Consider the following 27,722-nt stretch of genomic DNA (forward strand, 5'->3'; position numbering starts at 1 on the left):
GACGTCACGCCAGGCCTCGCTCGATAGGCTGCTGCAGTTGCCGCAGAGCAGCCAATAGGCGCGCGAGCTGTCTCGCCTATGTCTGCATTGCTGCTGCAACGCGTTTTGCATTATTACAAAATTAAGGATAATTTTTGGCTTCAATATCTCGCGGAAAAGGATTTTCCCCTAGCGTAAGATATCTTACGCAGTACGAGAGACCTCTCGTAAGAGAACTCACAGTTTCACTCTTTTACTGGTTCAATGCTCTGAACTGGAGCAGTTTCACTCTTTTACTGGTTCAACGCTCTGAACTGGAGCAGTTTCACTCTTTTACTGGTTCAATGCTCTGAACTGGAGCAGTTTCACTCTTTTACTGGTTCAATGCTCTGAACTGGAGCAGTTTCACTCTTTTACTGGTTCAACGCTCTGAACTGGAGCAGTTTCACTTCTGCTGATGGAGGGATGAGACCGTTATGAAGTTTGAGCGGTAGATTATATGACTTGTGTGACTTATATAACGTAATGAGACTCTTCACTGGTAGATCACGTGTGACTGGACTAGAGGAGGAAATGTAGATGTTGATCTGATTCAATTCACGATTCATAGGTTTTTGATTATTTTCAAGAAAGATTTCTTTCTAATTCACAGAGTGCAATGCGCCTATAAAATACCTAGGAAAGGTATTCCATATTTCATAATTTCAGTAAACTATCCACATATTAAAATAATAGCTGATTCATTCAAAGTCTCATATTCAAATAAAATAAAATCATATATCCTAAAAGCCCTTAAATGTCTCTGATCGCCCATAAACACTGATCTCAGTAAAACTGCAGTATTTTATCTTGTAAAAATAACAGTGAAGTTTCCACACAATGAAGCGCTTTATTTCAGTGTTGAGCAATAACATCTTTATGAATGTTTTAAGTGTGTTTGACTCGAGACTGAAGTGTTGTTGTGAGAGATCTGTCTTCTGCTCATGTGAGACTCAGACGCATCGCTGGATTCATAATTAATGCATCCAGAAAACAGTGAATGGTTACAGACAGACTGATTGTGGGACGGTGGAGCGTCTGATCATGTTAAATAAGGTTTCTCTCTTTCACGGCTCATTTTGCTCTGAATCAGTTCATCTGTGACTCTTGTACATGATGATCTAAACAGCGGCTTTATGGAAGATGATTAATAAACTAGTCAAGCAACAACATGTTTATGATTCACTTTACAGTATGAGTGTATGATGAGGAAGAAAAAATAATCATGCTTTATAAAAATACACGAACAACCATATGAGAATAGATAAACCAACAATTAACTGAAAAAATATGATCAAAATAATTTCTTATTATCTTCAGTAATATTAATAAAGTGCTGAAAAACTTATATTAAGTTGATATTTGTGTTTCTGTTGTGTGTGTGTGTGTGTGTGTGTGTGTGTGTTTGAGCAGCTGCAGTTTCAGTTCAGTCACTGTGACTCTGACTGACGGAGGTTTTTGTACGACTCTTTATCACTGTGTGAACACATTACCACTGTGATAACTCTGACAGTAATAATGTCCAGCATCTTCAGTCTGGACTCCACTGATGGTCAGAGTGAAATCACTGTTAGATCCACTGCCACTGAATCTAGATGGAGTTCCTGACTGGAGGGTTTTTACATAAAGAATCAGGAGTTCAGGAGCTTCTCCAGGTTTCTGTAAGTACCAGAATATATAATCATCTCCCTCACTATCCCTGAACACATCTCTGCTGGTTTTACATTTGATATTCACAGTTCCTCCTGGTTGTTCTGCTGTTATTGAGGGACTCTGAGTGACGGTGATCTGTCCTCTACACTCTGAAACACAACAAGAAGAAAATACACTCAAAACTTTGACAATATACTTGAAGAAATGAATTAATATCAAACTTGTGCTCCACAAACCTTGAGCAAACGCTGTGAGAGTCCAGATGAAGATGATGATGAAGGTCATGTTGATGAAGATTGTTGTGTGTGTCAGTGATGAAGTGTTAAACTCACAGCACTATAAACACTCTCACACACTGAAGATCTGATCAATATGCAAACACACTCCACATCATTTCCCTGAAGACAGTCACTCATTAACACACACAAAACACAATCACTGAAGTGAGAACAGAGTAAAAATTGTTTTTCATATTTGATCTTCTACAATAGCCAAGATGTTAAAAATTACACAATTCAATTCAGTTCTGATTACATCTAAGACCAACTTCAGTATATAAACCTGAATATCTGCTGTGAGAATATTTTTACAGTGAGGAGCAGAGGAGCACGCTGACTGAAGTTTCAGAGATCTGACTAACACATCGGCAAAGTCAATGTATACTCAGAACTGTAGAGGTTAATAATGGATTTACCATTTAGAACTAGGGTGGCCATTTCCATAACACCAAAAAGGAGGACACTTTGCGGCATTTAGTGAGGCAAGAATAATTGCATAGGACTATGGTGTACTTGCAACTACAATACAATTTTGTCCATTATATCGATGGTATCATGATACAGTGATTCTGGAATAGTCTATTCATTGCCAGAGAATTTGATCTATGATATATCGTAATGTAGACCTATGTGTAACAGAAGTGGCAAAAAAGTGTTTGTTCACAGTATTTGTATTTATTCAAGACATTGTGATGTCTGTTTCAAAAACTGACCACTGAGATGAACCTGTCTTGCAAAGTGCGCAGTGCCTGAAAACATAACATTTCTGGACTTCTGGAAATAACAGAAATACATAAACAAATAATGAATGCAAAAAATAAATATATATACATTTCAGTTCTTAAAGAAGTTCCCCCTCTGCAGCAGCTCAGGCGACACCAGCTCCTCTAGGGTCATCATGGCCAAATTCGTGCTCTTTTGTCCATTCCGAATTAAATGAGGTCTGACGTTTCGGCATGTTAACGTTATGATATGACGTAGCCAGCACGTGGACTCCATGACGTGGAGGCTTGTTAATGTTCTTAACCAATGATATATCAGATATTTTTCTGACAGCGCTTTCAGACAATCGTTTGTTTGGCCAGAGATCTTACGCTGCTGCGTCCCAATAAAGATTCTAGAGCTGGGGTTTTTAGGCCGATTCAGCGCAACTCCAAAAAGGAGGACAAATGAGTGTCAGGCTTGAGGCTGCGCCGGACAGGGGGCTTAAAATCCGGACGTATGGCCGCCAACAGAGTGTTCTTAGACCAGTCTAAACAGGGTGAGCATTATTCTAACTAAGTGTACGTGTGAAACCACGGCATAATTATACAAAGTTCCCATTAGAAGTACCCTTACAAAAAAGAAGTTTATTCATGTGTGCTATTAGTATACTTCTTTTAAACTAAAAATAAGAAAGTATACTTTCAGTCTACTTTTTATGTACTTCTCAGAAATATACTTTATGTACTTCTGAGAAATATACTTCAAATTCCACTTAAGTATACTTGACTTATACTGACAGAGAAGTCTTAAGTATATTTGGCCTATACTTGTTGATCGAGATATACTTAAAAGTATAATTAAGTATTCTAAGTATTCTTGGCTTGTACTTGTGTTTACTATTTTGATTGAGTAGCTTATACATTTTTTTTTTAAACATAATATTACACACTGTCTTATAAACTAACATGTTCAGGTTTATATAGTAACAAGCTTTCGGGTGGAATAGTTTACAGTATAGTAAAATAAGCATGGAAAATAAGTTTATTCAAGTGTTCTATTAGTATACTTCTTTTCAACTAAAAATAAGAAAGTATACTTTCAGTCTACATTTGATATACTTCTCAAAAATATACTTTATGTACTTCTCAGAAATATACTTAATTACACTTAAGTGTACTTGACTTATACTGAGAGAAAAGTCCAAGTATATTTGGCCTATACTTGTACTCAATCTTTTGATCGAGATATACTTAAAAGTTTAATTATTCAAAGTATACTTGGCTTGTAGTTGTGTTAACTCTTTTGATCAAGTAGCATATTAAATATCCTTTTTTACATAGTTTTTCATATAAAGTCTTATGAAACTTTGTTTGAAAATATTGATTAAAATAATGGTATAAAACAGATATGTTTCTAATTCTGCATATCTGAATTTTTGTAAAGGCTAGTCCACTGGTAGTGCACATAGGAATTTACTAATTCCACTTTACTCTTTCCCCACCATTGACTGAATTGTCCAGCTATCCGTGTTTTCACTGTTATACGGTAGGGGGCGCTATGGCACATCTTCTAGTACAGAATATCCGGATCAAAACACAGGAGAAGAAGAAGCTGAGACAAGTAATAGAAGATTGCTCACTCTCATGTAAACTAATGTAATCATCAAACATTAAACGGCTTGCAAATCAAAACTACTTAATGTTTCCAAATGAAATGAAGCGTAGGCTATGAAGAGAAAACAACTGAAGCTGTGGGGGTGTCGGACTCTAATATCTATTATTAATAAAAAGGTGGCAACTAGAGCAAACTGAAATCACTCAGATCTCAAATGTGTCACTGATCTATAAGAGCACAAAATCTCTTTCTGAACTCTATAATTATTAAGAGTGTCAGATTAATTTAGATGGTTTTCTTTCAGATGCAAGTGTGACGATGTTATTTCAGATCCTCCTTTGAGCAGCTGCAGTTTCAGTTCAGTCACTGTGACTCTGACTGACGGAGGTTTTTGTACGACTCTTTATCACTGTGTGAACCACAGAATGCTCTCAGGCCAGTATAAACCCAGACAGTAATAATGTCCAGCATCTTCAGTCTGGACTCCACTGATGGTCAGAGTGAAATCACTGTTTGATCCACTGCCACTGAATCTAGATGGAGTTCCTGACTGGAGGGTGTTGGCATAATAAATCAGGAGTTTAGGAGCTTCTCCAGGTTTCTGTAAGTACCAGGATAAACGATTTCCACTGTACACATCTCTGCTGGTTTTACATTTGATATTCACAGTTCCTCCTGGTTGTTCTGCTGTTATTGAGGGACTCTGAGTGACGGTGATCTGTCCTCTACACTCTGAAACACAACAAGAAGAAAATACACTCAAAACTTTGACAATATACTTGAAGAAATGAATTAATATCAAACTTGTGCTCCACAAACCTTGAGCAAACGCTGTGAGAGTCCAGATGAAGATGATGATGAAGGTCATGTTGATGAAGATTGTTGTGTGTGTCAGTGATGAAGTGTTAAACTCACAGCACTATAAACACTCACACACTGAAGATCTGATCAATATGCAAACACACTCCACATCATTTCCCTGAAGACAGAAGAAACACTGTTTTGTCTTTTAGTGTCTTTGCTAATAAACTTCTGTGGATCATTTTCAGAAACAGAAACTCATGATTTACTTCATGTTATTTTGGGTCGATCTTCTCGCTCTAAACACTGTTTTAATGATCAGTTTCATTCAGACTTTGATGCTGAGAGAATTTAATACCTGAGCTGCAGATTTATATCATCCATGATACTGTATAACAGGTCAAAGGTCATCCAATAGAGAATGACCATCTAAATCTGGCTGAAGATTTCATTATAAAGCAGGACAATAGAATTAGCAGAGTTTATATCACATGTGTTTGTAAATGTGATGAATGTATTTCGGGACTGATTATGAAACAAAGGATTTCAGCCTTCATTCAATATCAAGTATTTATTTTTAAGATTAATTCTTTGGACTATTTTCTAGATGAAGATTTTGTGGCTCTTTTTTGATCAATCGTGAGAAGATCTGCAGCTGAGTCTCACATCAGTGTGTGTGTGTGTGTGTGTGTGTGTGTGTGTGTGTGTGTGTGTGTGTGTGTGTGTGTGTGTGTGTGTGTTCATTTGAGTGTGACAGAGGTTTTTGTACGACTCTTTCACTAGAATGAAACACTGTGGTGGACTTTCGGTGGAGGAACTAAACTGACGATCAGTAAGTCTTCAATTTTCTAATAAAAATTTTCTATAATAAGACAATTTTAATTAATTCATTTTATTTTATTTTTAGATTATTTCAGCAAGATAATTCTTTGTGATGATCTTAAAATGCCATGAATGAACCTTAAAAAAAACATCTAAAAGATTATCTTATTTGTCAATTAATATGTTTTTGAAAAGCAATTTATAATTTAACTATTTTATTATTTACTTAAGTTTTATATTTCATATTGTTTTGAAATGTTATTTTTAATTTTACATTAATAATTTAATTATTATTTGTAACATTTGACTGTATTTTACTGTAGCCTATGGATTGCAGTATTTTATGATATATACAATTATTTCTTGATATAAATAATTTTGTCTATAATTAATAGTAAATTTAAAGGGTTTTTAAATGCATCCAAAGTTTGATAGTAAATTTTTTTGTGTAAGCGTCATCATCAGACAAAGAGATATTTAGTTAATAACCATTTTAAAAATCAACAATTTAAACTGTTAAGTTTGCTGATGATTATGATTGTAAGTGTCTTAACAGCAGAATTTAAAATATATATATTCAAACTTTGCTGAAAATTACGATTGATTTTTTATGAGTATCAAAATTGATGAATATTTTTACAAATTAATATTGAAATTATTATTTAAAATTGATTTCAAAATCTTATTAAGAAATCACAATATATTAATACATTTTCATGTGGACAATGTTTTTAAAAATTAGATTGAGATTAAATTGTATAATTTGTATATTTTAAATGTCATTTCATTTTACATGAATATTTAAAATCTTATTGCTAACATTTAGTTCATGTCATGTATTGACTGCAGATACTTTAAAATCTATTCAGTAATTTCTTCATATATAATTTTGTCTATAATTCTTGGTAAATGTAACTATTAAGGGCTTTTTTAAACGCATGAAACAAAAGTTGTATAATGTGGACAACATAAATATATTTCTTTATAATTTTCATTAGACAAAAAGAAACTCAGTTGAAGAGCATTTTGAAAATTAATCATTTAAACAATTTAAACAATCAAATTTGCTGATGTTTATGATTGTGAGTTTCTGAATAGCAACGACATCACAATATAACCATCAATTTACTTGGACAATGTTTTTCAAACTCATTCTGTGGATCATTTAAAATGTAACTTGTATATTTAAAATCAAATGATCATTCATGAATGTGTGTGTGTGTGTGTGTGTGTGTGTGTGTGTGTGTGTGTGTGTGTGTGTGTGTGTGTGTGTGTGTGTGTCCAGCGGGTCCCTCCGTGTCTCCCTCCGTGTCTCTGCTGTCTCCCTCTTCTCTGCTGATCTCTGGAGACTCCTCCGCTCTGCTCTGCCTGCTCAGCTCTTACTCTCCACAGGGGGCGACGGTGAGCTGGACGCTGGACGGGTCAGAGGTCACCGAGGGGGTTCAGACCAGCGCAGAGAGCGAGCGGGACGGTCTCTACAGTCGCAGCAGCGTCCTGAGCCTCAGCAAAGCACGCTGGGAAGACACAGAGCGCTTCGTCTGCAGAGGAACACATGCCGGAGCTGCTCACGAGGCCTCGTTCCTCAAGAGCTCCGAGTGCTGATGTTTCTCCAGTGAAGACCAGCGTATCTGAGCGTCACGTGATTTACAGCTCAATACTGAAGCAGTCTGTCAATGTGCTGCCATTGCTGTTCATTCAATAAAGCTTCATCTGAACGCAAGCGCACATTTGTGTTGGACTGCATCATTGATCAGTGTGTCGTTCCTTCAAAGTCCTGCACTAAAGTTTCAGCGGCTTTTGATTGATTGTAATTAGGGGTGGAACAATAATTACAGTGGATAGTGACAATATGTAGCGTATTATTCACCCAAAATGAAAGTTTAGGAAGTTTACAGGGTTTTCGTGTCACTACTACATTAAACTACTGTATATAATGTTAAATATAATGTATAATAATGCAATGGGGGAATATTTGTGGGTCCTGATAATGCCAAATGTCTGATGTTAACAGTAAAAAGTGGCCTACATTATTTTAGATATATCTAGTCAGAGACATCAAGCATATTCGTCTGAAATAATTCTGTATTTTCAGCTTCAGAATCATGAATATTGTTATTCTGGTGTCTCTATTGTCCTGTGCATTGGGTTATCAGCACCAAGTCCAAGCCTATTCATTTACACACACAATGTTAAACCAAATTTACCATTTTGATGGAGTATGGCAATAATATGGTATTGTGAGTTCAGGATGGTGACATAAGGGTCTCGTTACACCCCTAATTGTAATAGTTGAGAACAGCTGCATTCAGCAGTAAATGTGAAATGAAGCTCTTGGGGTTTGAACATGGTCACTGGAGACGAGCTGCTCTATTCTGAGACCGTCACAATCACTAAACCTGACAATGCAAATGAGATTTTCAACTGAAACGCTCTGAACTGGAACAGTTTCTCCTGTGCTTATGGATTCATTAGTACGTTTGTTAAAAAGATTTCATCTTTATGAGTTACATGTTGGCTCATCACAACCCACACTATATTCACACATAAACAAACTTTAATCTTTAATCTAAATAATTAACTATAAATAAATTTCCACTATACATGGATGTGTTCAATTGCACACATAAAAACATTAGTATGAAATGTTGATATTGATCCAGTGTTTGAAAAAGCTGTTATATATAGCACTGTTAAATTACACAATAAATACAAAATAAATAGGAAATTATTATTATTATTTGATGGTGGACTGCACCTGTTTGCTAATCTGGTCTTTAATGTCCAAATTAAATTTATATACATTTTCATCTGCTCTGAAATTGAGAGTTGTGTTTTGTGATGCTGTTAATATATGAAGAATGAACTCGATAAAATCGATACACTTATTAAATTGATCAAGCAGAACATCTTTATGATGCAGTGATTCAGTTTAGAAAGAAGAATGAGGATAAATCATAAATGCAGAAAAACAAAAATATGGTGAAAGATTGAAAAATATCCACTAAGTGAAGATCAAACGCGACTGAATTTCCTCACAAATGACTGAAAATAACAGGAGAAAAATGACTTATGAAAAATCATGATCAAAGCTGTCATAGACTGACCAAGCTCAAACCTTTATATTATTATAATATATTAATATAATAATATTATTGCTTATTATAAGATCATATTTCTTTTCTTAGTGTTTGTGTGTGTGTGTGTGTGTGTGTGTGTGTGTGTGTGTGTGTGTGTGTGTGTGTGTGTGTGTGTGTGTGTGTGTGTGTGTGTGTGAAAGTGTGTGAGCAGCTGCAGTTTCAGTTCAGTCACTGTGACTCTGACTGACGGAAGGTTTTTGTTCGACTCTTTATCACTGTGTGAATGTATAATCACCCACACAAGCACCATAAGAATTTGTTCTGCAATGGAAACTCTGACAGTAATAATGTCCAGCATCTTCAGTCTGGACTCCACTGATGGTCAGAGTGAAATCACTGTTAGATCCACTGCCACTGAATCTAGATGGAGTTCCTGACTGGAGGGTTTTTGCATAATAAATCAGGAGTTTAGGAGCTTCTCCAGGTTTCTGTAAGTACCAGGACACACAGGGTGTCGAGCCGCAGGGTGTTTCTCTACTGAGTTTACAGCTCATCTCTACAGTTTCTCCTGGTTTGGCAGGTTTCACAGGAGTCTGAGTCACTGTGATCTGAGATCTACAGCCTGAAAAACAAATCATTTCTCAGTTTAAAGTATATATTATTTGACATATTGTTAAGCTGTGTAAAAATTATATTATTTAAATGATTTATTTCAAATATAAACTGTTCACCTTGTAGTATAAAGCAGTATAACAGTGTCCAGATGCAGATGATGATGAAGGTCATGTTGATGAAGATTGTTGTGTGTGTCAGTGATGAAGTGTTAAACTCACAGCACTATAAACACTCTCACACACTGAAGATCTGATCAATATGCAAACACACTCCACATCATTTCCCTGAAGACAGTCACTCATTAACAGACACAAAACACAATCACTGAAGTGAGAACAGAGTAAAAAAAAAATATATATATATATATTTTCACAACATTTCATCTTCTACAATAGCCAAAATGTTTTATCATTCAGTTCTGAATAAATCTACAGGACACACTTTAGTATATTAACCTGAATATCTGCTGTGAGAATATTTTTACTGTAGTTGGAGTGAAACGTCGCTGTTAATCCCCAAATTTCACACCAAATCCATGTGTGTTCCTGCAGTTTATGAACAGACATGAGGATCATCACACACACGAGTCTCTGTCAGTCACTGAATAACTGAGTTTGATTGTGAGTCGCGTCTGTCACGAACTGCTCTGAGACACGAAGGTTGAGGATCCAAATGCAGTTTTATTGAACAAAGGATAATCCAAAGACGTAATCCAGAAAACAGGCAAGAGGTCAAAAACACAGAGTAATCAGTCCAAACAATAGCAGGGTCACTCACAGGCAAAAAGGAAAATCCAAGGACAGGCAGAGATCAAAACCAAGAACACGGGAATGACTCAGAATTGCAGCACAAACACTAAACAAGTCTTGGCAGGGAATGAATGTGAAAACCAGGCTATTATAGAGTGAGTTAAACAAGGTAATGACACGGGTGAATGTGAGTGTGGATGATAGTCTGAACTCAGGATTATAGGGAATGGAGTCTGTGGATGTGTGGTGCTGTCCGGGGTGGAGCGCCCTCTAATGGTCACCCTGGACACTCGCACTGATGACCGTTACACTCACACATGATACAAACAGCTTCACTTTTATTAATGTTTATAAAATAAATTTTAATAAATATGGTGACATGCATGTGCTGTTTTTAATGGAGGACAGGACCTGTTGGGTAATCTTTAATGTTTGAATAAATGTTTATATTATTGCTAATTCCTCCATATATAGATATTACTGTAATATAAATTATTATAATCTGCTCTGAAATTGAGTGATGTATTTATATGATGCTGTTAATATCTGAATTATGAGGGATTAACTTAATAAATCAACAGACTTATTAAACTGCTCAAGCTGAACATGTTTATGATTCTGATGATGCAGTTTAGAAAGAAGAATATATTAAATCATAATGCAGAAAATCAAAAATGTGGTGAAGGATTGAAATATATACACTGAAGTGAAAATCAAAAGTGACTGAATTTCTACATGAAGGATGTAATAGGAAACAGGAGACAAATATGAATTCTGAAAAATCACAATCAAAAAGGTCAAAAACTGATGAAGCTCCAGAAAGTGATGTTCAATAAGATCATATTGAGTCGTTTCTCCACCATTGTGTGTGTGTGTGTGTGCGTGCGTGTGTGTGTGTGTGTGTGTGTGTGTGTGTGTACTTGTACAATCTTTGTGAGGACCAGTTTGAGTTTTCGACCATTGGAGTGAGGACAAAGAGTAAAGGGAGGACATTTTGGCCGGTCCTCACTCTCTGAGAGCCTTTAAAGGCCTGTTTAAGGGTCAAGACTTGGTTTTAGGGATAAGGTTATAATGAGGTTAAGGGTCGGTTTAGGGTCAGGGGTCAGGTTAGGCACTTAGTTATGATGAGTAAGGTTAGGGTAAGCGGCAAGAGATTGCATTGTGTTAATGAATGTCCTCATAAAGATAGATGTACAAGAATGTGTGTGTGTGTGTGTGTCTTTCTCTGCTGGAGTGTGTGTGTGTGTGTGTGTGTGTGTGTGTGTGTGTGTGTGTGTGTGTGTGTGTGTGTGTGTGTGTGTGTGTGTGTGTGAAAGTGTTTGAGCAGCTGCAGTTTCAGTTCAGTCACTGTGACTCTGACTGACGGAGGTTTTTGTACGACTCTTTATCACTGTGTGAACACTGGACCACTGTGATAACTCTGACAGTAATAATGTCCAGCATCTTCAGTCTGGACTCCACTGATGGTCAGAGTGAAATCTCTGTTAGATCCACTGCCACTGAATCTAGATGGAGTTCCTCACTGGAGGCGGTTTGTGTAATAAATCAGGAGTTTAGGAGCTTCTCCAGGTTTCTGTAAGTACCAGGATAGAGCGGGTTTTGCATCACCATCATCATCACTATAACAGCAGTTTGGATCACTGCTAGTTTTACAGGTTACAGCGACTGATTGTCCAGTTTGAGAGAGCCGCTCTGAGGGAGTTTGAGTCACTGTCTCCTGCCCAACAGATTCTGACAAGAGAGAAAGATTAGAAATCACAAACACTTTTACAACCTTATATCTTCACAACACACATAAAGATAACGAGTGAATTACGTTTGTAATCTTGACTGACACAAACCTCGACATAACACTGCCAGCGTCCAGATCAATATGGTGATGAAAGTCATTTTTGTAGGTTGAAGGTTCAGTTCTAGTGAAAAACAGTTGTTGATCATGTTTGATGTTTGACAGAGTTATAAACACATGCAGAGCACTGAAGCGTGTGTCGCTCATGTAAAACACACTCTATGCAAACGCTTCAGGAGTCACAGATTTAAGTTTAATGTGCTTTCATGGAGACTTTACAAACATTTCACGAGTTCACGTTAATATGATCCTTTATGGATATAAAGCAATATTTTCTGAGTGTGAGTGTAATATTGCTTTGATACAACACATTTTAGTCATTTATATTGCCAATAGTTATTTAATAACTGAAAGTTACGGCTAACTGAAATATTTCCAAACGAAACCACAGTAAAACTAACCAGTGCGACTCTGAGAAACACAATCGTGGCCTAATAGTTAGAGAGAGTCAGATAGGTTTAATGCAGATGTAACCAGGTGGTGGTAAATACACTTAAAGTTTGTTTCTCTCCTTGCATGTTAAAGTGTATTATTTCATTGTCATTTACTGTTCAATTATTAAGACAGGAAAAAAAAAAACAGAGATTACCTGTACTTCCTTGGAGTCATCAACAGGTGGCACTATGTGTGTTGCGTACGATACAATGCGTGTGATCTCTCGCCGCCTCACGGCCTCAGTCATTTGGTGAGACCAAGGGGGTAATCTTTCAGCCGGAAACTGAAGCTTCCCCGGGCGCCGCCATTGATTAGCAGACCATCACCTGCTGTTAGCATCCCATTGACTCCCATTCATTTTGGCGTCACTTTGACAGCGAATAACTTTATATCTGAGGCGTTTAAAGACTCCATTTGTCCATTATTTATTTCTAAAGAAACACGACAATGTATAAAATGCTCCATTACCTTGTATCTTACGTTATGGCCCCGTAGAAGCCGTTTTTGTAAAAATAGGCTAACGATTGCGTCATAACCACGCGACTCTCTGTCGCACAGTAGAGAGATTACCGTATGGACAGGAGGAGAAGCTCACGGGCAATCGGGGGGACGTGGAGGCAAAATGACAAAATAATTAATCAAAATACTTAGCAAAAGTTTCTCCTGCTCCTAGCTCATGGACACCTCCTACTCACACTCTCCGTCTCTGCAAGATTCGGAAGGGAATGATTCAGATTTCTCTCGGCACAGCTACTAGAAGACAGACGGGTTGCTCACGTCACATCTACGTCGTCAAGCTCAGTTTGAGTCTGCGCTGTACGCTCAGCCATCAGGAAGTTAGTTGTTCTAATTGACTTCACTTGTCTCCGTTGAATCCAATGGGGTCGCTGTGTCCAGTTTATATACTGTCTATGGGTGAGACGTGCAGCGGGCAGCGCGAGAGAGACGCTCACTCTCTGGAAATTGTAGAGGATTTGAGTTCATCCATGGGTAAATACAATGTTTTGTGAATGTATTTTTGTTTGGTGCCATTTGTGGATGCATATTTTGTTGTGTCAATTCGAAGAACTGTCATGTTTGAAAAGTTATGTTGTGTGTAATGTCCGTGATGATATGACGTCACACCATGCGGTGTAGGCCTGGCTATTTGGCGTTATGCCAAATGTTATGCACTTAATGTTTTTCAAATGTTTCGTGTGCTTTTCATGTGATTATAGTTCGATGTGATTATTTACACAGTGTGCAACATAATGTTGGGGATTTCAGCCCTCGTGAAGTGAAGTGGTGTGTAGGAGCTGATTGTTATGTGAGTGTTATTTTCTCAAATTTCTCTCAAATGAAAGGTAAGTGGGTAATATAAAAAATGTATTTATGCTGTTTTGTTCTATTTGTACAGTATTCCCACTGCCGTGTTGTATTGTAACGTTTTAGAATTGTTGCATTACTCTTATTTTTGATTTTCTTTTTTTTTTATAGCATTTTAAAACGGTTGTATTCTTGTATTGCCGTGTTTAAGAGTATTGTGTTCGTTATACACAAGTGGACTGTGGTACTCAAGCGTACAGTGTTTCACAGAGAATATTGCACCCTGGGTAATGTAGAGCAGTGAGGGGTTTAAATAGTGAGGGGGTTATAATAATCACCAGCTCTGAGAACCTCATTTATTGAATATTGTGTTTCTGCTCTGTTCTGTTAGCCTGGCAAGCCAGACGGATATTCCATATTTCATAATTTCAGTAAACTATCCACATATTAAAATAATAGCTGAAACATTCAAAGTCTCATATTCAAATAAAATAAAATCATATATCCTAAAACCTCTTAAATGTCTCTGATCGCCCATAAACACTGATCTCAGTAAAACTGCAGTATTTTATCTTGTAAAAATAACAGTGAAGTTTCCACACAATGAAGCGCTTTATTTCAGTGTTGAGCAATAACATCTTTATGAATGTTTTAAGTGTGTTTGACTCGAGACTGAAGTGTTGTTGTGAGAGATCTGTCTTCTGCTCATGTGAGACTCAGACGCATCGCTGGATTCATAATTAATGCATCCAGAAAACAGTGAATGGTTACAGACAGACTGATTGTGGGACGGTGGAGCGTCTGATCATGTTAAATAAGGTTTCTCTCTTTCACGGCTCATTTTGCTCTGAATCAGTTCATCTGTGACTCTTGTACATGATGATCTGAGTGTATGATTAGGAAGAAAAAATAATCATGTTTTATAAAAATCCATGAACAACCATATGAGAATAAATAAAGCATCAATTAACTGAAAAAATTATCAAAATAATTTCATATTATCTTCAGTAATATTAATGAAGTGCTTAAAAATTTATGTTAAGTTGATATTTGTGTTTCTGTTGTGTGTGTGTGTGTGTGTGTGAGTGTGTGAGCAGCTGCAGTTTCAGTTCAGTCACTGTGACTCTGACTGACGGAGGTTTTTGTACGACTCTTTATCACTGTGTGAACACAGCTTTACTGTTGATTTCATGGTAACTCTGACAGTAATAATGTCCAGCATCTTCAGTCTGGACTCCACTGATGGTCAGAGTGAAATCACTGTTAGATCCACTGCCACTGAATCTAGATGGAGTTCCTGACTGGAGGGTTTTTACATAACGAATCAGGAGTTTAGGAGCTTCTCCAGGTTTCTGTAAGTACCAGAATAAACCTTCATCCCCATCATAATATCTGTACACATCTCTGCTGGTTTTACATTTGATATTCACAGTTCCTCCTGGTTGTTCTGCTGTTATTGAGGGACTCTGAGTGACGGTGATCTGTCCTCTACACTCTGAAACACAACAAGAAGAAAATACACTCAAAACTTTGACAATATACTTGAAGAAATGAATTAATATCAAACTTGTGCTCCACAAACCTTGAGCAAACGCTGTGAGAGTCCAGATGAAGATGATGATGAAGGTCATGTTGATGAAGATTGTTGTGTGTGTCAGTGATGAAGTGTTAAACTCACAGCACTATAAACACTCTCACACACTGAAGATCTGATCAATATGCAAACACACTCCACATCATTTCCCTGAAGACAGAAGAAACACTGTTTTGTCTTTTAGTGTCTTTGCTAATAAACTTCTGTGGATCATTTTCAGAAACAGAAACTCATGATTTACTTCATGTTATTTTGGGTCGATCTTCTCGCTCTAAACACTGTTTTAATGATCAGTTTCATTCAGACTTTGATGCTGAGAGAATTTAATACCTGAGCTGCAGATTTATATCATCCATGATACTGTATAACAGGTCAAAGGTCATCCAATAGAGAATGACCATCTAAATCTGGCTGAAGATTTTACTATAAAGCTTATATTTCATCATAAAGATGTTTTCATCTTTTTTTTTTTAAGATGAAGAGTTTGTGGCTCTTAAATGATCTAATGAAACTGTATGATGTGTGTATTTTTAAAAGAAGGTATATGGTTTTTATTTGGCAAAGATATTCTTAATTTATCACAAAATGTATTATTGAAAAGCTTAACCTAATTTCAAATCTCATTTATTGTCACATTTAATTCTATTTTATGGATTGATTACACCAATGTATTCAAACTTTTTATTATTATTATAAATATGCCATATTTGGTGATATTCAGTTTTTTTTCTTTTCTAAATTAAATTTTTTTAATTTAATGATTTACATTATTGTAACGGTCACCAGCTGGAGTGCCCTTGAGAGCCACCAGAGGGCACTCCACACTAGACTATTATCACTCCCTCACAAACTACATTTCCCATAACTCACTTCCCGGACTCATCATCACTGATTGCTTTCACCTGTGTCTCATCACCCTGTTAGTCTCAACCGATTTATACCTTGTTCACTCATTCACTCACTGCGAAGTTCTGTATGTTGTTGCACTGTATTTCCGAGCGTTTTCTCTGGTTTCATGTCTCTTGGTTTTTGGATGTCTTGCCTGTTCCCTGGATTACTCTTTTGCCTCTGACCCCTGCCTGTTTTGATTGTTTGTTTATTTGTTTGTTTGGACTGCCTTCCTGTGTTTGACCCCTGCTTATGCTGATTACGATTCTGGATTACGCTTCAAATAAAGCTGCAATTGGATCTCAACCTTTGTGTCTCGGAGCAGTTCGTGACAATTAGTAATTTCACATGTAATTTTCACATGTTCATTTTATTTTAATTAAATGTGATATTGACAAAATTATCATTTAGAAACTCCCAGTTAAGATGTGTAAAGATCATAGTCTTTCTAATTATATTATTTATTTAGATTTAATAGTTTTCATTCATTTAGAGACGATGAGACGACTGTTTTTGTGAAAGTCACTTCAGTTCAATAATCCTGATGTTGAGTCTCATATCAGTGTGTGTGTGTGTGTACTTGTATAAGTATAACTATCTTTGTGAGGACCAGTTTGAGTTTTCGACCATTGGAGTGAGGACAAAGAGAGTAAAGTGAGGACATTTTGGCCGGTCCTCAGTTTCTGAGAGCCTTTAAAGGCCTGTTTGAGGGTCAATACTTGGTTTTAGGGATAAGGCTATAATGAGGTTAAGGGTCGGTTTAGGGTCAGGGGTCAGGTTAGGCACTTAGTTGTGATGGGTAAGGTTAGGGTAAGCGGCTAGAGATTGCTGTGTCAATGAATGTCCTCATAAAGATAGATGTACAAGAATGTGTGTGTGTGTGTGTCTTTCTCTGCTGGAGTGTGTGTTCATTTGAGTGTGACGGAGGTTTTTGTACGACTCTTTCACTAGAATGAAACACTGTGGTGGACTTTCGGTGGAGGAACTGAATTGACGATCAGAAGCTGTAAGTCTTTCTTAAATTATCTAATACAAACATATGTGTGTGTTTTTTAAAAGGAGGGTTAAGGTTAATTAAGAACATTTGGCAACAGTATTCTTAATTTATTACAAAAATGCATTATTGAAATGCTTTATTTGCTTTACTTTACTTCAACTCTTATTTATTGTTGCATTTTAGTCTATTTGATTGATTGCACGCATTCATGCATTTAAATTTACTGTAATTTTGTCTGCTATATTATAAATGTCATATTTGGTGATATTCTATGTTTATTACATTTCAATCCATAGTTCACATTCATAATGTTTTACATTAGTAATTTCACACATAATGTGTGCTAACATTTCATTGTATTTTCAGTAATTACAATGTTTTCAGTTATTTCTAAATATATTTAATTTGACACAAAAGTTGGATGATATAGACAAAATAAATGTCATCAGTGTCATCATCAGGCAAAAAGAAATTTAGTTGATAAACTAAATTTAAACTAAGTTTACTTATATTTCTCTTTACGAGGAAGTCTATTGAATGGTGATTAGTCTCAAAACACAAATAATATATTGTGTTAAGTTATATTTGACTTAGTTCAATCTAGTTAGTTAAAATCTATTAGCAGTTTTCAGTGTATACAGTAAAGCAAAAAACCGTTTACCAAATAAGAATCTTTACCATAGCGTTTTTTCCCCAGTCTTTTACTGTTAAAATTATGTTTTTTGTTTTTTTTTACAATGTACAATATTTAGTAATATTGATTAAATGAAGAATGTTTTGAAACTAAACTCAGGATAGTGTCTATGAATGAAAGCAGTGAGGTGAAACTACAGTAAAGATTAAATGATTGTGCTTTTTACTGTATTACCATCAGACAAAGAGAAATTTAGTTAATGAGCATTTTAAAAATCAATCATTTAAACTATTAAGTTTGCGGATGATTATGATTGTTTCTTAATAGAAGGATTTAAAAAAAATCATAATTGAAAAAGGGCTGAAAATTACAATTGATTGTATCAAAATAGAAGAATATTTTTAAAAATACTTATGTAATACTTTATTCTAAATCTTATGAATAAATGTATTAATCAATTTTATGTGGACAATGTTTTAAAAAATTTGATTGAGATTAAAATGTTCTGTAACAATTCTGAGAAAATTCAATATTTTTTATTTATTTAATAGTTTATTTAAATTTTATAATTCATATTAATATTTTTAAATGTAATTTTTTATTTTACATTAATAATTTAACATCTTATTACTGCTAACATTTAGTTCATTTCATGTATTGACTGCAGATACTTTAAAATCTATTCAATAATTTCTTCATATATTATTTTGGCTATAATTCTTGGTAAACTATTAAGGGCTTTTTTAAACGCATGAAACAAAAGTTGTATAATGTGGAAAAAATGACTATAATTTTTTTATAATTTTCATCAGACAGAAAAAAATAACTCAGTTGAAGAGCATTTTGAAAATCAATCATTTAAATTAACAAATTTGCTGATGTTTATGATTGTGAGTTTCTGAATAGCAGAATATTTTCAAAATAAAGTTAATATTGAAATGATCATTTAAATTAGTTTTCTAGATCTTATAACGACATCACAATATAACCATCAATTTACTTGGACAATGTTTTTCAAACTCATTCTGTGGATCATTTAAAATGTAACTTGTATACTTAAAATCAAATGATCATTCATGAATGTGTGTGTGTGTGTGTGTGTGTGTGTGTGTGTTCCAGCGGGTCCCTCCGTGTCTCCCTCCGTGTCTCTGCTGTCTCCCTCTTCTCTGCTGATCTCTGGAGACTCCTCCGCTCTGCTCTGCCTGCTCAGCTCTTACTCTCCACAGGGGGCGACGGTGAGCTGGACACTGGACGGGTCAGAGGTCACCGAGGGGGTTCAGACCAGCGCAGAGAGCGAGCGGGACGGTCTCTACAGTCGCAGCAGCGTCCTGAGCCTCAGCAAAGCACGCTGGGAAGACACAGAGCGCTTCGTCTGCAGAGGAACACATGCCGGAGCTGCTCACGAGGCCTCGTTCCTCAAGAGCTCCGAGTGCTGATGTTTCTCCAGTGAAGACCAGCGTATCTGAGCGTCACGTGATTTACAGCTCAATACTGAAGCAGTCTGTCAATGTGCTGCCATTGCTGTTCATTCAATAAAGCTTCATCTGAACGCAAGCGCACATTTGTGTTGGACTGCATCATTGATCAGTGTGTCGTTCCTTCAAAGTCCTGCACTAAAGTTTCAGCGGCTTTTGATTGATTGGAATTAGGGGTGGAACAATAATTACAGTGGATAGTGACAATATGTATCGTATTATTCACCCAAAATGAAAGTTTAGGAAGTTTACAGGGTTTTCGTGTCACGACTACATTAAACTACTGTATATAATGTTAAATATAATGTATAATAATGCAATGGGGGGAATATTTGTGGGTCCTGATAATGCCAAATGTCTGATGTTAACAGTAAAAAGTGGCCTACATTATTTTAGATATATCTAGTCAGAGACATCAAGCATATTCGTCTGAAATAATTCAGTATTTTCAGCTTCAGAATCATGAATATTGTTATTCTGGTGTCTCTATTGTCCTGTGCATTGGGTTATCAGCTCCAAGCCTATTCATTTACAAACACAATGTTAAACCAAATGTACCATTTTGATGGAGTATGGCAATAATATGGTATTGTGAGTTCAGGATGGTGACATAAGGGTCTCGTTACACCCCTAATTGTAATAGTTGAGAACAGCTGCATTCAGCAGTAAATGTGAAATGAAGCTCTTGGGGTTTGAACATGGTCACTGGAGACGAGCTGCTCTATTCTGAGACCATCACAATCACTAAACCTGACAATGCAAATTAGATTTTCACCTCAAACTCAGTTTCACTATTTTACTGGTTCAACGCTCTGAACTGGAGCAGTTTCACTTCTGCTAAAATGAGTTATGAGTAATAAATTCATTATAAGCTTGAGATGATAGCTAGGCCTACTTGAAAACGGCTCAAAAACATCTTTGTTACATTGACTTATATAGTGTATTGTACAAAACAAACAATATGGTTTGTTTGATTTCATATCAGTTTACACATTCAGTTTTCTCTGATTCAGAGCATATTTGAGTCAAACCCGTCCGTCACAGTACAGATCTGTTGTGTTGAGAAGTATACAATACTTGGTGTTCAATTCATAGTAATTGCTCACTATAACAGATGTAATAATGTGGAACTGCAGCACTTCAGGCTCTAGTGAGAAACTGTGTTGAGTAATGCGAAGAAAAAGAATAAAGCTGAATCCGAAATCACAAACTTCACTACTATATATGGGTGAAAAGCAGTATGTGACAAAAGAAGTATGTCCGAATTTACAGTACAAGTCCCCAGATTGACCGACTACAGTGAAGCGACACAACTGACACTGGTAGATCACATGATAATGACAACATGGCCAATATAGTACGTCCAGATTACATTCATACCAGTGTTGTGTACTCGAGACTCGGACTCGGTCTCGAGACCATATTTTAATGGTCTCGGTCTTGTGCATTTTGACTCGGAATTGACTCGTACTCGAACATATTAGGACTCGGACTTATTCCCAAGTCCACTCGAGTCCCAGTCAAAATATTTCATGATTGTTACTGTATGTTAATATTTCTTTAAATTGTTGTTTGATTGAAACGTCCAATGATTGCTGACTTTCTTGTGCGCAACTGCGCATGACTTGAGACTAACGTTCGCGCCACGCAAATGCAGCAGGAGCCTGGTCAGATGTGATGTGGAGCCTCTAGCTCAACTATGTATTGAAAATGTCTGCCTTATCATCCATAATTCAGTTTGCATATAAGAGCCACACAGTATAGTGGTACAGTAATGTTATTTGTACTAGAAAATGTTATGTGGTCTCACTGCATAGAGTGATACAACAATGTTATGTGGACAAGAGCACTTACTGATTGTAATAATTGTAAGTAATAATTGTAATAAAATGACCTTTACACCACCTACTAGGTGGCCTTTTTACCATTACAGTGTACATGATTCCATGGTATATTTGATTTACTTCTTGAGTATGGTGCCAATTTTATTGTTACCACCAAATATTTTACATATTCTTGAAGATATCTTTAGGTCTGGTTTTTAGACCCAACCTTAGGTTATCCAACCTCTTCCGGTCTCGACTCGACTCGGACTCGACTCTCTCTGGTCTCGGTCTCGACTCGGACTCGACTCTCTTTGGTCTCGGTCTCGACTCGGACTCGAGCCTCTCTGGTCTCGGTCTCGACTCGGACTCGAGTGAGCTGGTCTCGACTACAACACTTCATACTACACCCATTAATACTATAGAATGTACTTTTTTAGCGGTTGTGAAGTAATTACTTATTCAAAAAAGTTTGCCAATTTCAGACACATCCTTAGTGTTAGTTGCACACAAGTCCTGAAAATTGAAGCCAAACGTCTTGATCGCACCCAGGTGGTTGGTCCCAGTACAGCTCATTAACCCCGTCCTCTCCATGTAATCGAATGGGATGTGTAACAAACTAAACAATCAATTAACACTTCAAATTAATGATGGTTTCTGTCGTTTTATCCATCCATCCATCCATCCATCCATCCATCCATCTTCTTCCACTTATCCGGGGCCGGGTCGCGGGGGCAGCAGTCTAAGCAGGGATGCCCAGACTTCCCTCTCCCTAGACACTTCCTCCAGCTCTTCCGGGGGGACACCGAGGCGTTCCCAGGCCAGCCGGGAGACATAGTCCCTCCAGCGTGTCCTAGGTCTTCCCCGGGGTCTCCTCCCGGTGGGACATGCCCGGAACACCTTCCCGGGATGGCGTCCAGGAGGCATCCGGAAAAGATGCCCGAGCCACCTCAGCTGGCCCCTCTCGATGTGGAGGAGCAGCGGCTCTACTCTGAGCTCCTCCCGAGTGACCGAGCTTCTCACTGGCCCACTATCTCTAGGCCCAGCCACCCTGCAGAGAAAGCTCATTTCTGCCGCCTGTATCCGGGATCTTGTCCTTTCGGTCATGACCCACAGCTCATGACCATAGGTGAGAGTAGGAACGTAGATTGACCGGTAAATCGAGAGCTTCGCCTTGCGGCTCAGCTCCTTCTTCACCACGACAGACCGGTACAGCGACCGCATTACTGCAGAAGCTGCACCGATCCGTCTGTCAATCTCCCGTTCCATCCTTCCCTCACTCGTGAACAAGACCCCAAGATACTTGAACTCTTCCACTTGAAGCAGGAACTCTCCACCAACCTGAAGCGGGCAAACCACTCTTTTCCGACTAAGAACCATGGCCTCGGATTTGGAGGTGCTGATTCTCTTCCCAGCCGCTTCACACTCGGCTGCAAACCGTCCCAGTGCATGCTGAAGGTCCTGGTCTGATTGGGCCAGCACGACAACATCATCCGCAAAGAGCAGAGATGAAATCATGTGGTCCCCAAACCTGACCCCCTCCGGCCCCTGGCTGCGCCTAGAAATTCTGTCCATAAAAATTATGAACAGAACCGGCGACAAAGGGCAGCCCTGCCGGAGTCCAACATGCACCGGGAACAAGTCTGACTTACTGCCGGCAATGCGAACCAAGCTCCTGCTCCGGTCGTACAGGGACCGGATAGCCCTTAGCAAAGGGCCCCGAACCCCATACTCCCAGAGCACCCTCCACAAGATGCCGCGAGGGACACAGTCGAATACCTTCTCCAAATCCACAAAGCACATATGGATTGGTTGGGCAAACTCCCATGAACCCTCCAGCACCCTGTAGAGGGTATAGAGCTGGTCCAGTGTTCCACGACCGGGACGAAAACCACACTGTTCCTCCTGAATCCGAGGTTCTACTATCGGCCGGATTCTCCCCTCCAGTACCCTGGAATAGACTTTCCCGGGGAGGCTGAGAAGTGTGATCCCCCTATAGTTGGAGCACACCCTCCGGTCCCCCTTCTTAAAAAAAGGGACCACCACCCCGGTCTGCTAGTCCAAAGGTACTGTCCCCGACCGCCACGTGATGCTGCAGAGGCGTGTCAGCCAAGACAGCCCCACAACATCCAGAGACTTGAGGTACTCAGGGCAGATATCATCCACCCCCGGTGCCTTGCCACCGAGGAGTTTCTTGACTACCTCGGTGACTTCAGCTTGGGTGATGGACGAGTCCGCCTCCGAGCCCTCAGCCTCTGCTTCCTCAATGGAAGACGTGACGGCGGGATTGAGGAGATCCTCGAAGTATTCCTTCCACCGTCCGGTGATATCCCCAGTCGAGGTCATCAGCTGCCCACCTCCACTGTAAACAGCGTTGGTAGGGCACTGCTTCCCCCTCCTGAGGCGCCGGACGGTTTGCCAGAATCTCTTCGAGGCCGACCGATAGTCCTACTCCATGGCCTCACCGAACTCCTCCCAGGCCCGAGTTTTTGCCTCCCCAACCACCCGGGCTGCAGTCCGCTTGGCCCGTCGATACCTGTCAGCTGCCTCAGGAGTCCCACAAGCCAGCCAGGCCCGATAGGACTCCTTCTTCAGCTAGACGGCATCCCTTACCTCCGGTGTCCACCACCGGGTTCGGGGATTGCCGCCTCGACAGGCACCGGAGACCTTACGGCCACAGCTCAGAGTGGCTGCGTTGACAATGGAGGTGGAGAACATGGTCCACTCGGACTCAATATCTCCAGACTCCCTCGGGATCTGGTCGAAGCTCTGTCGGAGGTGGGAGTTGAAAATCTCTCTGACAGGGGATTCGGCCAAACGTTCCCAACAGACCCTCACAGTGCGTTTGGGTCTGCCGAGTCGGTCCGGCTTCCTCCCCTGCAATCGGATCCAAATCACCACCAGGTGGTGATCAGTTGACAGCTCCGTCCCTCTCTTCACCCGAGTGTCCAAGACATACGGCCGGAGGTCAGATGAAACAACCACAAAGTCGATCATCGACCTCCGGCCTAGGGTGTCCTGGTGCCATGTGCACTGATGCTTGAACATGGTGTTTGTTATGGACAAGCTGTAACTAGCACAGAAGTCCAATAACAGAACACCACTCGGGTTCAGATCAGGGGGGCCGTTCCTCCCAATCACGCCCCTCCAGGTGTCACTGTCGCTGCCCACGTGGGCGTTGAAGTCCCCCAGTAGAACGACGGAGTCCCCAGTCGGAGCACTTTCCAGCACCCCTCCCAGAGACTCCAAGAAGGCCGGGTACTCTGCACTGCCGTTTGGCCCGTAGGCACAAACGACAGTGAGAGACCTATCCCCGACCCGAAGGCGCAGGGAAGCAACCCTCTCGTTCACCGGGGTGAACTCCAACACATGGCGGCTGAGCTGGGGGGCTATAAGCAGACCCACACCAGCCCGCCGCCTCTCACCATGGGCAACTCCAGAGTGGTGAAGAGTCCATCCTCTCTCGAGGAGTGTGGTTCCAGAGCCTAAGCCGTGCGTAGAGGTGATCCCAACTCTCTCTAGTCGGAATCTCTGAACCTCACGCACAATCTCAGGCTCCTTCCGCGCCAGAGAGGTGATGTTCCATGTCCCTAGAGCTAGATTCCGCGTCCAGGGATCGGGTTGTCTAGGCCCCCGCTACGTTAGATCTGAGTCTTCTCCTTCTGTTTCTTACTGTCAGTGGGAGCCACCGAATCCATTTGAGACGTGGCAGAAAGTCTTTTGTAATGACGGAGATGCATGGCCGGAGATACGCAGACAAGGGGTCTCGCTGCTTTGCTTGGTGACGGAAAGCCAGCGCCTGTTTCATACTCCAGAACTGTCACAGTTATGCCAGACAATTCAGTCATGTTGGCCTAAACTGTAAAGTTCTACCCTCAGTGACTTACATCCATACTTTCCTGTTAGACATGAACTGGTTGTTGAATCTTCACTGATTTTCAGAGGGAATCGTTTGATTGTTCATATTGCACTGCAGGAACGCCTCATCCTTCTGGCACATGAGGGACATCAGGGGCTGGTGTGAACAAGTGCACCGCACAAGTGCTGAAAAGTTAGGCCAAAGCGTCTCTATCGCCCCCAGGTGGCTGGTCCCAGTATCGCTCATAAACCCCGTCCTCTCCATGTAGTCTATAATGGGACGCGAGGGAAACTAAACAATCAAATTACACTTCCAACCAATTTTTTTTTCCAAAGATTTTCTGTCATTCTAGGTAGTTTTTATCACGCTGATGTAAGTTCACGTGTTTGTTGTTTTAAATAAGTTTGGTCTTAGTTAGTTATTTAATGCTATAAAAACGGGAATGTGACGCCATGATTGACAGCTGTGATTGACAGCTTCTCTAAACGAAGTAGTCACTTTTTGGGGGGGATTTTTGGGGGAAATTGGAGCTTCAACTTTAATTTCTACATGTCCATATCAGTTTATTTCACACCGATATAAGTTGTTCTGCAGTGAACTGGACTAACCGATTCTGCGGGAGTGTGGACGGGACTCTCACTCTCACGACAGGTCTCAAATCAGCGCAAGATGTCAGCGCCATATTGGGACTTCGCATTTCTACAATAGAAGAGAGTGAAGGTGCGTCGTCCATCTTTATTTACAGTCTATGGGTGCAAACCCAACAGTGTCTGAGGGATTTGTATTGGTGGCCACAAATGGACGATCTTGTTCACACAATCCTCTCTGCATGTGTGACCGGCCAGGCCAGTGATAAATCGGCCAAAACATTCACAGTGGGGTTCACGAAATGGTCCATTTCAACCTTTCGAGAAGGGAGATACTGACTGTTAGATTGCAATAACACGGATAGACTATTTCAGCAAATGGCCAGAAGTTGGTTTTGCTTCATCGGTAACTTTGAGTGTGTGTGTGTGTGTGTGTGTGTGTGTGTGTGTGTGTGTGTGTGTGAGAAAGTGTTTGAGCAGCTGCAGTTTCAGTTCAGTCACTGTGACTCTGACTGACGGAGGTTTTTGTACGATTCTTTATCACTGTGTGAACACAGCTTTACTGTTGATCCAGTGTGCACTCTGACAGTAATAATGTCCAGAATCTTCAGTCTGGACTCCACTGATGGTCAGAGTGAAATCTCTCCCAGATGATCCACTGCCACTGAATCTAGATGGAGTTCCTGACTGATGGGTGTTTGTGTAATAAATCAGGATTTTAGGAGCTTCTCCAGGTTTCTGTAAGTACCAGCTAAGAAAATGGTATCCATTTTTCCACATTGGATCTCTGTTAAATATACAGTTTACAGTGACTGATTGTCCAGTTTGAGAGAGCCGCTCTGAGGGAGTTTGAGTCACTGTCTCCTGCCCAACAGATTCTGTCAAGAGAGAAAGATTAGAAATCACAAACACTTTTACAACCTTATATCTTCACAACACACACATTAAGATAACGAGTGAATAACGTTTGTAATCTTGACTGACACAAACCTCGACATAACACTGCCAGCGTCCAGATCAATATGGTGATGAAAGTCATTTTTGTAGGTTGAAGGTTCAGTTATAGTGAAAAACAGTTGTTGATCATGTTTGATGTTTGACAGAGTTATAAACACATGCAGAGCACTGAAGCGTGTGTCGCTCATGTAAAACAGACTCTATGCAAACGCTTCAGGAGTCACAGATTTAAGTTGGTTTAATGTCCTTTCATAGCCTGGATGCCAGCCGAACTTCGCCCCGCCCACGACATTTGAGGTCGGGAAGTTTGGTCTGGACTTAATCCGTTGTGGAGCAATTATGCTCGAACCAGAGCTGTTCGGACCAATCAAATTGTCAGGGCGGGCTTTATATGATGATGGACAGATGATCAACAGTAACGTAATCATCCACATCACCAAAGAGTGCTTGGGTTGAATATGTTTACAACAAACTCAGCTGCTGCTGGAGAATTGAGATGTGTAGATTCCGCCCTCACATCTGTTATAGAAGATATCGACAGCGCATTCATTTTAAAAAAGGAACAGAGAACCGCGATCAAGCCATTTGTTTTGTAAAGATGTTTTTGCCGTCCTTCCTACGGGATTCGGCAAAAGTTTAATTTATCAGCTGGCCCCGATGGTCGCTAAGAAGATGGGGCGCAATGAAAACCCTGTGGTCATCGTGGTTTCTCCGTTGCTCTGATTGGTTGTAGGTCTATCCAATTGAGTGCAGAGGCATTTTCTTTCCTGGTTCGGTTGAAACCAGGGGGCCAATGTTTCGGAAAACATTGAAGCTTCCCTGGGGGCTGCCATTGATTAGCAGACCATCACCTGCTGTTAGCATCCCATTGACTCCCATTCATTTTGGCGTCACTTTGACAGCTAATAACTTTACATCTGAGGCGTTTAACCCTCTGAGGTCTGAGCTGTTTTTTGGGCCCTGGAGGTGTTCTGACATGCTCTGACA

General features: G+C 39.5%; 2 long non-coding RNA genes and 1 gene segment (V, D, J or C); 1 reads left to right on the plus strand and 2 right to left on the minus strand.

The window, feature by feature from the left end:
- The window catches only part of LOC309508954 (immunoglobulin kappa variable 4-1-like), a 173,720-nt gene that overhangs the window by 88,295 nt on the left and 57,703 nt on the right, over positions 1 to 27,722 (minus strand).
- On the plus strand, positions 737 to 7,616 carry LOC309508979. The gene is made up of 2 exons (XR_014209742.1): positions 737 to 5,901; positions 7,177 to 7,616. It is a non-coding gene; the product is annotated as an uncharacterized lncRNA (long non-coding RNA).
- LOC309508994 lies at positions 10,070 to 14,789 on the minus strand. Of its 2 annotated transcripts, XR_014209756.1 has the most exons (3): positions 12,771 to 14,789; positions 12,174 to 12,245; positions 10,070 to 12,063 (listed from the first exon to the last, which is right to left on the minus strand). It is a non-coding gene; the product is annotated as an uncharacterized lncRNA (long non-coding RNA). The 2 variants fall into 2 exon arrangements; XR_014209757.1 differs by having other exon boundaries at positions 12,174 to 14,789.

Source organism: Leuciscus leuciscus (genome assembly GCF_965113295.1).
Source record: "Leuciscus leuciscus genome assembly, chromosome: 11".
NCBI classification, from domain to species: Eukaryota; Metazoa; Chordata; class Actinopteri; order Cypriniformes; family Leuciscidae; genus Leuciscus; species Leuciscus leuciscus.